The following is a 13648-nucleotide window of genomic DNA, read 5'->3' as shown; positions in this document are numbered from 1 at the left end:
CTGGGAAAATACTCAGTAGAATATTTAAAAAAAAATAAAGCCAGGAGCATGGAAACCAGATAAAAGGCTTTTTAACAGTCCAGGAGAGACTCAACCAGGGTGGAGGCAGGAATGAAAATAAAGAGACATCTGTGGGACACAGCCTGGCTGTAGAATCTGTAGAAACTGACCACCGATTGGCCGTGGAAGGTCAGGGGCATGGGTAAAGTCAAACAAACCGTACTTTTTGTCCTGGGAAAGAGTGTTTTTGTTTACATAAGCATTGCAGTCACAAGGATAAGGTGGTCACCAGGGGTAAGGCAGGAGGGGGTGGGAGTGATGGAAAGTTAGAGAAGTGTTTTCTTGGATTATATTGAGTTACTATGGGGCATCCAGGTACAAATAACTGGCCAATTGTTGGAAAATCAGTTCTGTAGCTCAGGAGAGAGTTTTCTACTGGGGGTAGGATTTAAGAGATTTTTGAGACATTGGAGTTATGGGAATGAAGGAAGGCACGCAGGAGAAAAGAAGAGGACCAAAGGAAGAAGCCTCAGGAGAGGACATCTTTGCGAACCGAGAGGAAAAAGAGGAGGAAGTAAGAGAGGTGGAAGAGTAGCCAGGGAAAGGGGAGGCCCTTTGTGAGTGAACCTGAAGACAGACACCAGGACTCTCACCCTTTTGTCCCCCACATTCATCACTATGCTTGGCATACAGCAGGCATGACTGAGTGAATAAAAAAATGAATGAACCAGAAGAGAGCTATATCCCCCACCCACCCACCCACACACCCCCCCCCAAAAAAAAAGGAAAAAAGGCTTTTCAGAAGAAGATGGTTAATAATATAAATGCTGGTGAGAGGAAAAGAGTAATATTGACCAATAAGAGGCTCTCCGCTTTCTCCCTCTTCTTTTTCTCAAAACTCAAGTGGTCACAGGAACATGTTCCAGGTGGGACAGGGCTGACCATAGTGACCAGACAGGAGAGAACCGTCTCTGGGAAGAGTCGAACCCTAAGGACACTGGGGACTGGGGAGCTGTTGGAAAGGACACCAGATGAGGCCCACTTGGTGCCTTCCCAACCCTCCACCCCACCCTCCTCTTTGGTTCATGTAGTTGCCGGTATTTGTGTGCTGGGCCCTTCCCTCTGAGTCAGGAAAGAATCATTTCTAATCCTTTGGCTGACTAAAGTGAGGGACCTGTGTTGGCTTCTTTTAATGTTGGACTCCCAGTGAACGGGGGAGGCAGGGAACACCCACATATGGAAGCCGGCTTTACATGGAGTGAGGCACGTTGGTCCCTGGGCTGTAACTGAAGACATCTCCAGCCCTGGCTTCTGACACAACTATCTTTTAGAATGTTTACTGAATGTTCAGATGGCTTTTCCCTCCAAGGTGGGGCCTGGAAGTGCCTCAAGAGAGGCATTTTGTAATGCAATAAAGCAGGGTTTCAACTAACCATCCTCTCTCCTATTTGGGCCCCTGAACAGTCTAGGAAACTTCCTAGAAGTGTATGAAGGGAGACAGAATAGGGTCACTGCCGAAGACTGGCCAGCCAATCCACAGAGATTCCCCATGGTGTCAACTCACCTCAGGGCTTAGTCAGACTGGCCCTTAGCCTTGCCTGGCTTGAGACCTCATGTATTAACACACAGAGTGGATCAGCTCTCTGGGAGCTGATTCATTAATCCAACTTTCAGATACTCATGTACGTGCAGGGATGATATTCTGATCTCCTAACCAATGTATTTTTTTTTCCTGTTTCCTGTAACCCTCCCTCCCTTTGAGATGACTGCACCATGAGGCATCTTTCACCTCAAGGCTCCTGCCACAGAGCAGAATGCAGAGACCCAAAGGCTGACTTAGTCTGAGGGAGTTTCTTCCCGCAGCCCTACATCAAGTTTTCCCAGATTGAAAAGTGCAGGGCCCCAGGCACCTGTGGAGGGTCCACACTTGCCCCTTGAGTATTCTCATGCCTGAAAGTACAACCAAAAAAAAAGCAAACAACATAGCAGGTTGGCAGAGACTGCAGAAGAAAGGACAAAGCTTTTTTCCTTCTTTTATGAAAAAGAGATCCCACATTTTCACTTCACACTGGGTCCCCCAAATACTTAGCTGAACCTGCTGGCAGATAGAGCATTCCTGAAGGAATTAGCCAAAGTCTAAGAATATTCTGGGGGTTTTGTGGCTTAAGTAAGAATGTCAGTTAGCCCTGCCCAAATTTGGAACAATGTTGGGACTATTTCAAGGTACGAAATGTCAACAATAGAGGTGAAGGACTGTTACCAAAGCAAATATGTAGTGACTGCACAAGGGATAAGTAAACATAAATCAAACTTGCCAAAAGGTGTTTGTGGCTATTCAGCTTTGTTTGGAAGAGGGATGAGGTGGATAGAAAGGCTGTCTGGCTAGCTTCCCCTTGAAGCCAGAACTTTGCTTGTTTACTTTGATAATCTAGGAGTATATCTGAAGATTGAAACTTCAGAAAATCTTGATTTGAATAAAGAGTTGATCTCCCCACCTCATCTTCAAAATTGGGTGCCACCCAATTCTGGTTGTTGCCAACTTGTTACTGAGCAATGGTATAATGTGTTTATTTTCATTCAGTTCTTAGGATAGCTGAAGTTATTTCAAATGGGTCTTCCTTTAAAAAAAATCAGATATTGGTATCCTTTTTTGAATTCTCCACTTAAATTCTTCATATTCTTATTTATTTGCACGTGCTTTCTACATATTAAAAATAATATTTTGCTTATCATATATGTTGCAATTAAGTTTTCCCAGTTTGTCCATTTCTTTTAACTGTCCCTCTGGACTGTCTCCAAAGCACAACATCCGATGGGAATGAATGAAGTCACAATAACAATAATACCAAAATTCATTAATTCAAATTAGTAGTCATCTAATTTACCACTAATAATCATCTACATTTACGAGTGCATACTAAATGCTTCATGCACTATTGAAAGTGTTAGTGAAGGTACTCAGTCCTGTTGCACTCTGTGGGACCCCATGGACTATGGCCCACCAGGCTCCTCTGTTCATGGGATTCCCCAGGCAAGAATACTGCAGTGGGTTGCCATTTCCTTCTCCAGGGGATCTTTCTGACCCTGAGATGGAACCTAGGTCTCCTGCACTGCAGGCAGATACTTTAATGTCTGAGCCAACAGGGAAGCCCCATCTACCATTAATCCTTACAATGACCCTATAGGGTGGGTACTGCTGTTAGTTCCATTTTATAGATGAAGAAACAGGTGAAAGAAGACAAGTAATTTGTGTTTACACAGCCTAGGAAGGGATGAAATATGGGTCTTGATACCTGTCTGACACCCACCCCAGGTTCCAACCCTGGACTGTTCAATACAGTAGCCGTATGTGGCTATTGAGCACTTATGTGACCTCCCCAATCTTGAAGCCCAAGGATGAAAGAATGAGATATATCTCATTAATATTTAAATTGATTATATGTTGAAATAATATTTTTACTGCATTGGACTAAGTAAAATGCTTTACTGCTCTGAAATTTTTGTTAATATGGTTACTAGAAAACTTTATTTCATTTTATTTTCTTGGCCACCCCACTTGGCTTGCAGGATCTTAGTTCCCCCAGCAGAGATTGAACCTACGCCCTAGGCTGTGAGAGCACAGAGTCCTAGCCACTGGACCGTCAGAGAATTCACTCTTTTACTTTTTTTGTTTGTTTTCCTTTTTTTAAAAAATGAAATATGAATCACTTTACATTTTTATTGACAAGACAGTTCTAACTGCTTTCCTCCACTCCCATCCTTCACTTGGGTGTAGTCTTTGCTGTCCCTTGATTATTTTCCAGCTGCACGTTGTTGGCTTCTCTTTTTTTGATGGTATAAACAACGAACATTTATTTCTCACAGTTTCGGAGACTGAGAATTCCAAGATCAAGGTGCTAGCAGATTCAGTGTCTAGTGACAACCCTCTTCCTGGCTTGCAGATGGTAAACAATCTTCTTGCTGTGTCTTCAGATGGAGGAAAGCAAGCCTTTTTATAAATTTTTTAAATTAAATCTCTAGGATTTTGTGTATTTTCTTAATGTGTGCCTTCCTTTTATTAATTTTTAAAATATGCATTAAAATGGTAAATTTTAGGTTGCAAAAAAAAAAAAAAAATGAAGTCCTCATACACAACATGCTGCTGCTGCTGTTAAGTCACTTCAGTCGTATCCGACTCTGTGGGACCCTTTAAAACGTTATGCAAAGCAAAATAAACCTGACGCAAAAGGCCAAATATTGTGAGATTCCCGACGAGATATCTAGAACGGGCAAATTTGTAAAGACGGAGAAAGTAGATGAGAGGTTACCAGGAGCTGAGGGAGGTGGGGGCGGGGGAAGGGGGATAAAAAAGAAAAAGAGAGTGGGGAACAAAGGGCTGCTGGGCGGCCGGAGAGCGGGGCGGCGAGGCTCCGCGCCCGAGGCAGGCGTCTTTGTCCGGGCGGGAGGCGGCGGCGGCCCGGCGGTGGGAGGCGCGGGGCCGAGCAGAGGAGCGGCGACCGCGGGGCAACGCCAGGACGGGCGCAGGGCCCGGCCGACCTGCAGCGCGACAGAGCGAGGCAGGGCCCCAGCCCGCGCACCCTCCCCTGCCCTTCCGCAGGGGCGGGCGGCGCACGCGCCCTGCCCTCTCCCGGTCCTCCTTAACAAAGAGCCAAGAGGAAGCCCTTAGCGAAGCCCAAGAATTGGAAATAAAGCTGCCGGGCCCTCCCTCTGCTCTGGTGCAACTCGGCCTGCGCCCCGGGGTCCTTGGCCTCAGGGACTTTACCTTACCGCGGATCTCGGGTACTTGGTGGTTTCTGCTTTTGTTTAGCACTTGCTCCTTTTTACTGTGTAAGTAGGAAGGAGTGCCCCCTCTCCCTCATCTTCCACTATCCCAATTTTAACCTATATACTTCCGTGATTTCCCCCATTACCACGTAAAATCTCTCTCTCTCTCTCTCTCACACACACACACACACACACATAATGCACGCACACACGGCATTTCCTTTTGTTTTCCAATACGGCATCATATAATGTACACTGCTCTGCATCTTTTCTGTTCCTCATGGAAACCCCAAATCCCAGTTGGGATTCACTTAATATTAATCCACGGCATGAAGGGACCTCCTGCCATGCCGGTTTACTTAACAGTTCTGTCGTTTTACCACCGTAAATAGTGCTGCCTTGAATGTCAAGCCCCGAGAGCAGGAGCAATTCCGCTTTTCAGCAGGGAGATCTGAGAGGTCGTTCTCCCCAGGTCCACGGGCGTGTTGCGGGCCCGCCGGCTGTCAGTGTCCCACGCGCTTTCTGAGCGGAATCCGCGGGCAACACTCCCTCCATTTTCCTCTTTCCCACCCTGCTCTTCCTAAATGTCTCCTCCTCCCTAGCAACCCGACTTCCTCGGGGGCCTTGGAGCTCTCTCCTCCCACTCCCACTCCCGGGCCACGGTTCACTATCCCCTCCCCCTCACATTTTCAAGGTGCTCAAGTCTCCTCTACCGAAGGAAAAAAGAACCATTACTCCTTTGTGTTATTTTCTTCTTTCCTTCCATTTTCTATACAACTTGAAAACCTTTTTCTAATTATTTTGCTATTAGATATTAATGCCCGTGGCTCATCATCCAAAGGTATGTATATCTGAAAGGGAGAGACCACAGCACCCCTGTCTGTTAACCACCCATTTTTCTCCCAAGGCCCTGAGTGATACCACTTTTTTGTGTATTTTTCCAGAACAACTATAGCAACGTATGTATCTTTCACAAACTGTAGCCAGAGGTGCAGACTGCTCTGCAATGCTGCAGGATTTTTTGGAAGTCTACCTGGTCTCTCTGGCTCCTCACTGACTTCTCCCCACCCCCACCCCCCCTTACACCATCAAGCTGCCTTCTCTGAGGGGGTGGAAACTCAGATCTAGTCCCTTCTCCATTCCCTCCCTTATCTGATCAGGTCCTGGCTGTGTGACCTTTGCAATATTTATCTCCCAGTTCCCTCCTCTTTGTTCTTCTGACTCCTCCTTCTTCGGCCTCCTCTGTCACCTTGCCAGGCCACTGCGGTAGCCTCCTGGCTCTCCTCCCAAGGTCTGGTGCTGATCTCTCATTTTGCTGCAGGTCCTTGATCCATCGCAAAGACTGTGCCACGGAAATGGCCCCTTAGATTTGGGAGATCAATCAAGTTTATTGCAGGGAAGAAGCACTGGCTTGGGTGGCCAGAGGCTAGGGTAGAATCAAGAACCTGCCCTTTCCTCGCCTTCTACTGCCTTCAGCAAATTCCTTCCCGTCTCTGGTTTCCTCAGCAGAGGAGCTCCAAAGCCCTCTGGCTCTAACCTCTGCGAGGCTACAATTACCATTCCATTCCTTTCAGCCCCACCCCACCTACCCCTCTCTGTGCTGCTCCTTTCCACAATCAGCCATACTTTCCTTTCGCTCTCACTGCGCCTCTGGAAAGTCCTCCTTCTTACTTGAAATATCCAGATCCTACTCCTCTTCAAAGACCTGACTTTTAGTCATTTTTCTCCAAAAACCTCTACAGTGTCCCCCAATGAGAGGAACTGCTTTGTCCTTGCAAGGCCTGTGTTGGTGCTACTTTATCTGTATGTCTTCAGTGGCATTCACCACACTGCTTTATAGAGTTGTTCCATACCTGTCCTTCTACTGCTGTCTGTCCATCTCTTCCCCCAGGACACCCTAGCCTAATACTTTGCATATCGTAGAGGATGTGGTTTTAGGAGTCCCAAGACCTGGGCCCAAGTCTAAGTTCTGACATTCAATAATTGTATTAAACATGACATGTAGCCTTTCTGAGCCTCATTTCTCCACATGTAAAATGGGAATAACAGCCTGTTTCATAGTGTTGTTGGGTCCATTAGATGATGTGGGGAAAAGAGATTTATGAACTGTAGAGCTATATACAGATATAAATCATAATAGTAAAGACAAATATAACTCAGATGCTGGCAAGAGTGATTGCCCTTCCAAAGAAGAATTTTTTTTAAAAAGTAGGGAAATCTTTGAAAAATGAAAGAACTTTTCCTCTTGGTTGTAGTCTCAAAATTTGAGGATTGCATCCTAATTCTTCCTTTTAGATCAGATATATGGTATTTAATATGAAGTAAAAGCTAGAAATACTCTACACATTAACAATGGGGGAGTGATTAAAGGATAGTTAGGTAACGAGAATAATATATGTGATCAACAAAATTGTATTTTTGAAGAATGTGTATTGACATGGGAAAACTAGTCATAATTTGACTTGAAAGCTTATAAAGCAGGATACTAAACAGTGCGTGTGGAGCCGAGGTCTAAGAGGGAAAGAGGCTTTCTCCATTTCTCTTCATAACTTTTTATTAGACCTCCAAATCAGGAGCCTGCTGCCAGAGAACTTGGGATACATTCCTGGGCCATGGCTTATACAAATAGTTCACTCCCTGCCTCCCCAGATCTGGGGCTTCAGGATGGATGAACCAGGAGCCCAGTGCCTCAGGGGAAGCCGCGGCCTACCCCAGATCTACCCCAGATCCGGGGCCAGCCTTTGGCCTGCCTGTGTCCCATTGGCTGACATTCCGGGTCTTCTCTCTACCAGTTCTTCCAGCTGAACTGTGGCCTCCAGACAAATAGAAGCCTCCAGGGCCTGCTTTGACGGTTTCCAGACTGGGTTTATAGGACCACTCCCTCCAGTCAAAATGCAGGCTCCACACACAAAATCTGGAGAACTACACTCCAAAAATGAATAAGCAAAAATGAGCCATCGCAGGGGCTTGGGGAGCTAAAGGGGCTCCAGAGAGGAGGTAGCATGTCTGCTAGCCATGGAAGGATGGTAGGAATTTGGCAATGGGAGATACTAAAATAAAGCCCTGTGATTGTTATCTTACCCATATTTTATATCTCAGAGTGGGGGAGGAGAGATGTTTTGTTTAAAATGTCTTTCCTGCTGATGACAACTTTTATTATAGAAAATAAAGATTAAAGAAGAGAATCTCCTATAACCTATGACCAATGTAGAACTGTGGTTTTCAACCCTGGTTAGCATCTCCTTGGGAAGCTTTTAGGAAATATCATGAACTATCTGCATGCAGACAATCTGATTCACTTGGGATGAAGTGGGGTTCCCATGTACACACACACACACACACACACACACAAACACATAAACCAACATCTCACCCATCCATTAGCAGATCCTGCCAGTTTACCTTCAAAATTTATCTAGGTTATGAACACTTCTTACCATTTCCTCTGACATCATCCTGGTCCAAGTTACTGCCTTCTGCCTGGGTTATTGCGGTAGCCTTCTAACTATCTCCGGGGTTTCCCTGGTGGCTCAGAAGTTAAAGCGCCTGCCTGCAATGCGGAAAACCTGGGTTCAGTCCCTGGGTCGGGAAGATCCCCTGGAGAAAGAAATGGCAACCCACTCCAGTATTCGTGCCTGGAGAATCCCATGCACAGAGGAGCCTGGTGGGCCACAGTCCACGGGGTCACAAAGAGTCAGACACGACTGAGCAACTTCACTTTCACTTTCTAACTATCTCCAGTTTCTATCTTCTGCCCCCATACCCACCCCCAAATTCTGTTGTCTACCTTGCACTCTGCAGAGTGATCCTTTAAAAGCATAACTCAGGTCGTGTCCCTTCTCTACTCAAAAATCCCATTATGGCTCCCTGACTCATTCAAAGTAAAAGGCAAATCCTTCGAGTGGCTATAATGGCCTACATGACCTGGCTGCTTCACTGACTCGTCATCTCTCACTCCCCTCTTTGTTCACTGCATTCCAGCCCCACATCCCCTTTGCTGTTCCTCCAACACAGCAAGTGTCTTGATGCCTCAGGACCTTTGCACTTGCTGTCCCTCTGCCTAGACTCCTTTGGTATTTCTCACCTTCCCTTCACATCTCTGACAAGTGTCAATCCATTAGAGGGGTCTTCCCTAACTACCCTCGTGGAGAAGAAAATGGCAACCCACTCCAGCATTCTTGCCTGGGAAATCCCATGGACAGAGGAGCCTGATAGGCTACAGTCCATGGGGTTGCAAAGAGTTGGACACGACTGAGTGAGCAGCCAGTTCCTGACTACGCTAAATAAACTTGCAAAGTACCCCCCTCACCCACACTCCCTATACTCTTATCTGCTTTACTTTTCTTCAGGCGAGTTTTCACCACCACACTTATCTATATTGCTAATCCCACGTGCCAACTTAGTCTAAAAAGTCCCTCATGAAAACAGTTTTTCTGCTTCTATCTCAAACCTCTCTTTCCATTTATTTTCAAAGTCCCATTGTCTGCCTTTCTCTAATCCTGTGTTCCCCAAACTTCTCCTTCCTCCTGCCTTCACCTGTCAGCTCAGGGAAATGAATTCCAGAGGAGTAATCAGCCTTCCAGCCCCACAAATGGCCCAGACTCTAAGCCCAGGCTGGTCTTAACTAGGACACTCTGCTATGCACGTTATTTATTTCAGTTTTTACACAAAGGAGATCTTAACGTTTCTATTGTTGGACAGTTAGGGTGTTTTCCAAGTTTCTACTATTGTAGCAACCTTGAACACACCCATCATTGTTTCCTTGAGATAAATTATTTGAAGAGGAATTATTGAGTCAAAGGGTACATGATATTCAAGGCTTCTGGTGGGGATTGCCAATTTTTCCTCCAGTTTATCTAATTATAGTCCCACCAGCTGTATGTGATGCCTTTTATATTCTTACATCTTTGACAAAACTGGGTATTTAAAAAACACTGGGAGGTGAAAAAATATTTTGTTTTAAGTAACATTATTGGTGAAGTTGGACATCTTTGTATTTCTCTCCCTTTTTTGAATGATTTGCCTCTGCCCTTTTTCCTTCTATTGGAAAATGCAGACTTTTATGTATAACCATTAAAAAAAAGTATTTTATTGAAGTATAGTTGATTTATAGTGTTATATTAGTATAGTCATTTTTATATTAAGAACATTGACTCTGAAATGTGTGTGCAAGTATTTTCTTCCATTTGTTTTTTACCTTTCAATTCTATTTTATACTTTTAAAAAATAATTTAATTAATTAATTAATTTTATTTATTTATTTTTGGCTGTGCTGTGTCTCCGTTGGTGCGTGGACTTTTCTCTAGTTGTGCTGTGCAGGCTTCTCATTGCAGTGGCTTCTCTGGCTGTGGAGCACGGGCTCTACGGCACGCAGGCTCCAGCAGTTGCTGCTCCTGGGCTCCAGAACACAGGCTCAATAGTTGTGGCCCACGAGCTTAGTTGCTCCACGGCATGTGAGATCCTCTCTGACCAGGGATCCAGCCCATGTCTCCTGCATTGGCTGGTAGATTCTTTACCACTGAGCCACCAGGGAAACCCTCTTTTTTATACTTTTTAATGCAGGACATTTAGGAATATTTTTAAAACCAAGTTTCTAAATCTTTTCTTTCCAGCTTTTGGTTTTGGCTTCATACTTCTACATGGCAAGTTTTAAATAACCCCCATGATATTCCCTGACAGCTGAAACCTAGTATAAAATGCAGAGGATTATAAACCTAGGCATTCCAGCTCTCAATCCACCTAGCCAGTGGCTTTTAAACTTTTTTTTTAAACTGACTTGTTGTAAAAAAAAAAGGGGGGGGGGGAAGGGTTTTACATTTCAAGCCACTACCCTCAAAAATATTTATTTTAAAAAATTATTTTAGGGAAGTACCTGGTGGTCCAGTGGTTAGGACTCAGCACCTTCATTGCTGGGGCCTGGGTTCAATCCCTGTCCAGGGAACTAAGATCCTGCATGGCGTGGTCAAAAGTTTTTTAAAAATAAAAAAGTATCAATCTTAGTAAATTGATTTAGCCCATCAGTGAAGCCTGACCCAGGGTTTGTAAAACACAGATCAGAACCACGAAGAGGCTGCTTTTCTGTCTCCCCAAATCTTACCCACTTCCATGCCACTTTCACTCATCTCCCACGCCCAGGGGTGACGGAGAGGCCAGACAATCATCAATCCGTAGAGAACACTGAAGACCTTGTGTATAAGCACTGAAGCTGAACTAAGTTTTGATTGACATCTAACAGGCAAAAGCAAAAACTGGTTTTGGATTTCAATCCTGAGGTTTAGAATAAGGTTCTCTCTAGTTCATGGTCCTGAAACCCTTACCTTAACTATACTCACTTTAATGTAGTCCTAGAAAACCCCTCTTGTCTACGGTGTAATCCGGGATTTGGCAACAAATGGTCAACAGGATCTGCTCCAGCTCAGCTGTTCTCGCAATCAGAACACAGGGAAAGGGTGACACTATTTTCTTGGGCAGAGAAACTAATCCGATGCAGTCTTTAAAGGTACCTTTGTATGGAGACGTCAGCCCCTCTGTGTAAAGGTAGACAGTCATTAGGTAACATACTCTGGGGTCAGAAGACTGAATTCAAGTCCCTATTCTGTCTGGGATTCCCCAAGATTCTGTTCTAGGGCCAAGTCAGAACTCCTCTGTGTCTCATTTTTCTCATCCTTCAGTAGTTGTAATAACAGCTTTCTCAGGATTGTAGAGACATGCAGTTGAACCAGCAGTAAGGTGTTGTACAAGGGTAGTTGCTGCTGCTGCAGGTTCACTCACAGGCCTTCCTGACTTTGAAAGGCTGGCCATTTAATGTAGTTAGTGATCTGTGTCTATAAGCTGAACTTGAGATAGAGTTAATGGTTCTAATAACCTTAAATGAGTTTTAGAATTTAGGCCAGGCTTGGTTATTGCTAGACGAGACTGGCTGTGGGGGCAGGTTTCTATGCAATGAGCCCAAACACACACAGCTAAATGGAGTCAAATGCATGAAATACATATTAATTGTGTTTTTCAGAGAGCCCTCCGGGGTTCCTGGAGAGTGAACACAGCCTGCCACCCAGCCAGCTCTGAGCTTTCTACATTGTAGTAGGCCTTCATTTCTTCCTCCCCTGAGCAACCCTCTGACCCTCTAAACCCCCTAGGGTGGCTTTGGAAGGCAAACCCCAGAGGAGACACCTTGGCACAGGTGAGATGAATTTTAACAGTTTTTGAAAAGTCCGCTGAGGTTAAAATTGCAGATAAGCTGCCAAAGTTTGTAACTCCAAATAATGATGAAACCATGAATGGAACAATATGCAATGCTTAGGCTGAATTTATGTAGTTTAGAGCCTATATAGTTCAGAGCCTATTTCCACGGGGGCCTCTTGGGGTGACAGGGCACTCCTGATGCCTTCTTCCCTCCCCCAGAAAATTTCCTTCTAGGGACACACCTAGAGGTCTGCCTGGCCCACAGGGACTCCCCGAACTTCTCTGAGAAGAGAGCCAGCACCCAGGATGAGCTCCAGTGGCCAAGTCTGGGGTCCAGAACTCCATTTCCCTGGCAGAGCTAATTGATAGATCTGGAGACACCTAACCCAGGCAGGAAACCAGATTCTCCTTCCCGAGAATTTGAAACCTGAATAGAGTCTCTGCGCCTGGCAAGCTCAAGTGTGTGTCACATGAACCACTGCATTCTAGAGAGAAGGTCCCCTAGCTGCCTGGTTCCTGCCAGTCTGGCCCTGTCTGTTAGCCGTTCCTTCAGTTCTTTGAGCCCCTAGTCTCCTTCCAGTAAAGTCCTATTTGGATCAGGCAGTCAAAGTTGTTTTGGGAAAACAAAACAAAAACCATACAAACTACTATGTATAAAATAAATAAGCAACAAGGATATATTGTATAGGGAATGTAGCCAGTATTTTATAATAACTTTAAATGGAGTGTAATCTATAAACATTTTGAATCACTAAGTTGTACACCTGAAAAGAATATAATGTGGTAAATCAACTATACCTCAGTAAAAATGGCACAAAACGAAATAAAAACCAAACCAAGTGATATAAGGAAGACATTATAAATATTACAGCATCCAGGAAGTCAAACCATGGTGAAATGGAAAGAGCATGAACTTGAATTTTTTTTTCCTTTAAAAATCTTTCCACACCTGAAGTAGTATTGAATCTTAGTTCTTTAACTGGCCAGCTGTATAAATTTAGACAAGTTACCCTTTCTAAGCCTCAATTTCCTTGACCATGAAGTAGAGATTGCCGACCTCATAAAATCAGCTCTTTAATTAGTCTAGTGACATTTATTGTGGTCACGCAAGAGGCTATTTTTGCTTATTTCTTAGATCTGGGCTGCATGACAGCTGAAACTTCTGGAAATTAGTGGTATTAAGGTACTTTGAGTATCATCGCACTTGAACATTTTGTTAGACCAGGAATCTTCTCTTTCTCCATTTTCTTTAGGAGGCATTGTGGTAGCAACTGAACATTCAGAATGGTCCTTTTGAAAAAATGGTGGTGAAAGACACGTAACATAAAATTACTGTCTTAACCATTTTTAAGCGTACAGTTCAGTGGCATTAAGTACATTCACGTTGTTATGCAACCAGAGGATTTACTAAACATTTTTATGCTTTACTAAAAATAAACAAAAACCTTTCAAACCCTTTGTCAGACCACTTGTCTCTATTTTTTCTGGATTGGAAACTGCAGTGACTGTTAGTATGAACTGGGTCAAATTCTAAGCAGGTTTGAGCTCGGCCCAGGGGAACAGTTCTCAGAAGCTAGTGCCAGAAGAGAATTTAGGAATTGTCTTGTCCAGGGGCCTTAATTTACATGAAAGCTCAGTTAGCTGGTCATTTAGGCAGCAGACCTTAACTGAGCCTGTGTCCCAAGAACCGGGATGGGTGCTG

At 44.5% G+C, this 13648-nt stretch overlaps 1 long non-coding RNA gene across 1 annotated transcript; it reads left to right on the top strand.

The window, feature by feature from the left end:
* The first annotated feature begins 4070 nt into the window (after positions 1 to 4070).
* LOC123328563 lies at positions 4071 to 13405 on the top strand. The gene is made up of 2 exons (XR_006543474.2): positions 4071 to 4827; positions 11774 to 13405. It is a non-coding gene; the product is annotated as an uncharacterized LOC123328563 (long non-coding RNA).
* The last annotated feature ends 243 nt before the right edge of the window (positions 13406 to 13648 follow it).

The sequence above is a fragment of the Bubalus bubalis genome, chromosome 12 (assembly GCF_019923935.1).
Source record: "Bubalus bubalis isolate 160015118507 breed Murrah chromosome 12, NDDB_SH_1, whole genome shotgun sequence".
In the NCBI taxonomy this organism is placed as follows: Eukaryota; Metazoa; Chordata; class Mammalia; order Artiodactyla; family Bovidae; genus Bubalus; species Bubalus bubalis.
The sequence above is the reverse complement of the archived record's forward strand: the minus strand, read 5'-3'. Positions and strand labels throughout refer to the sequence as shown.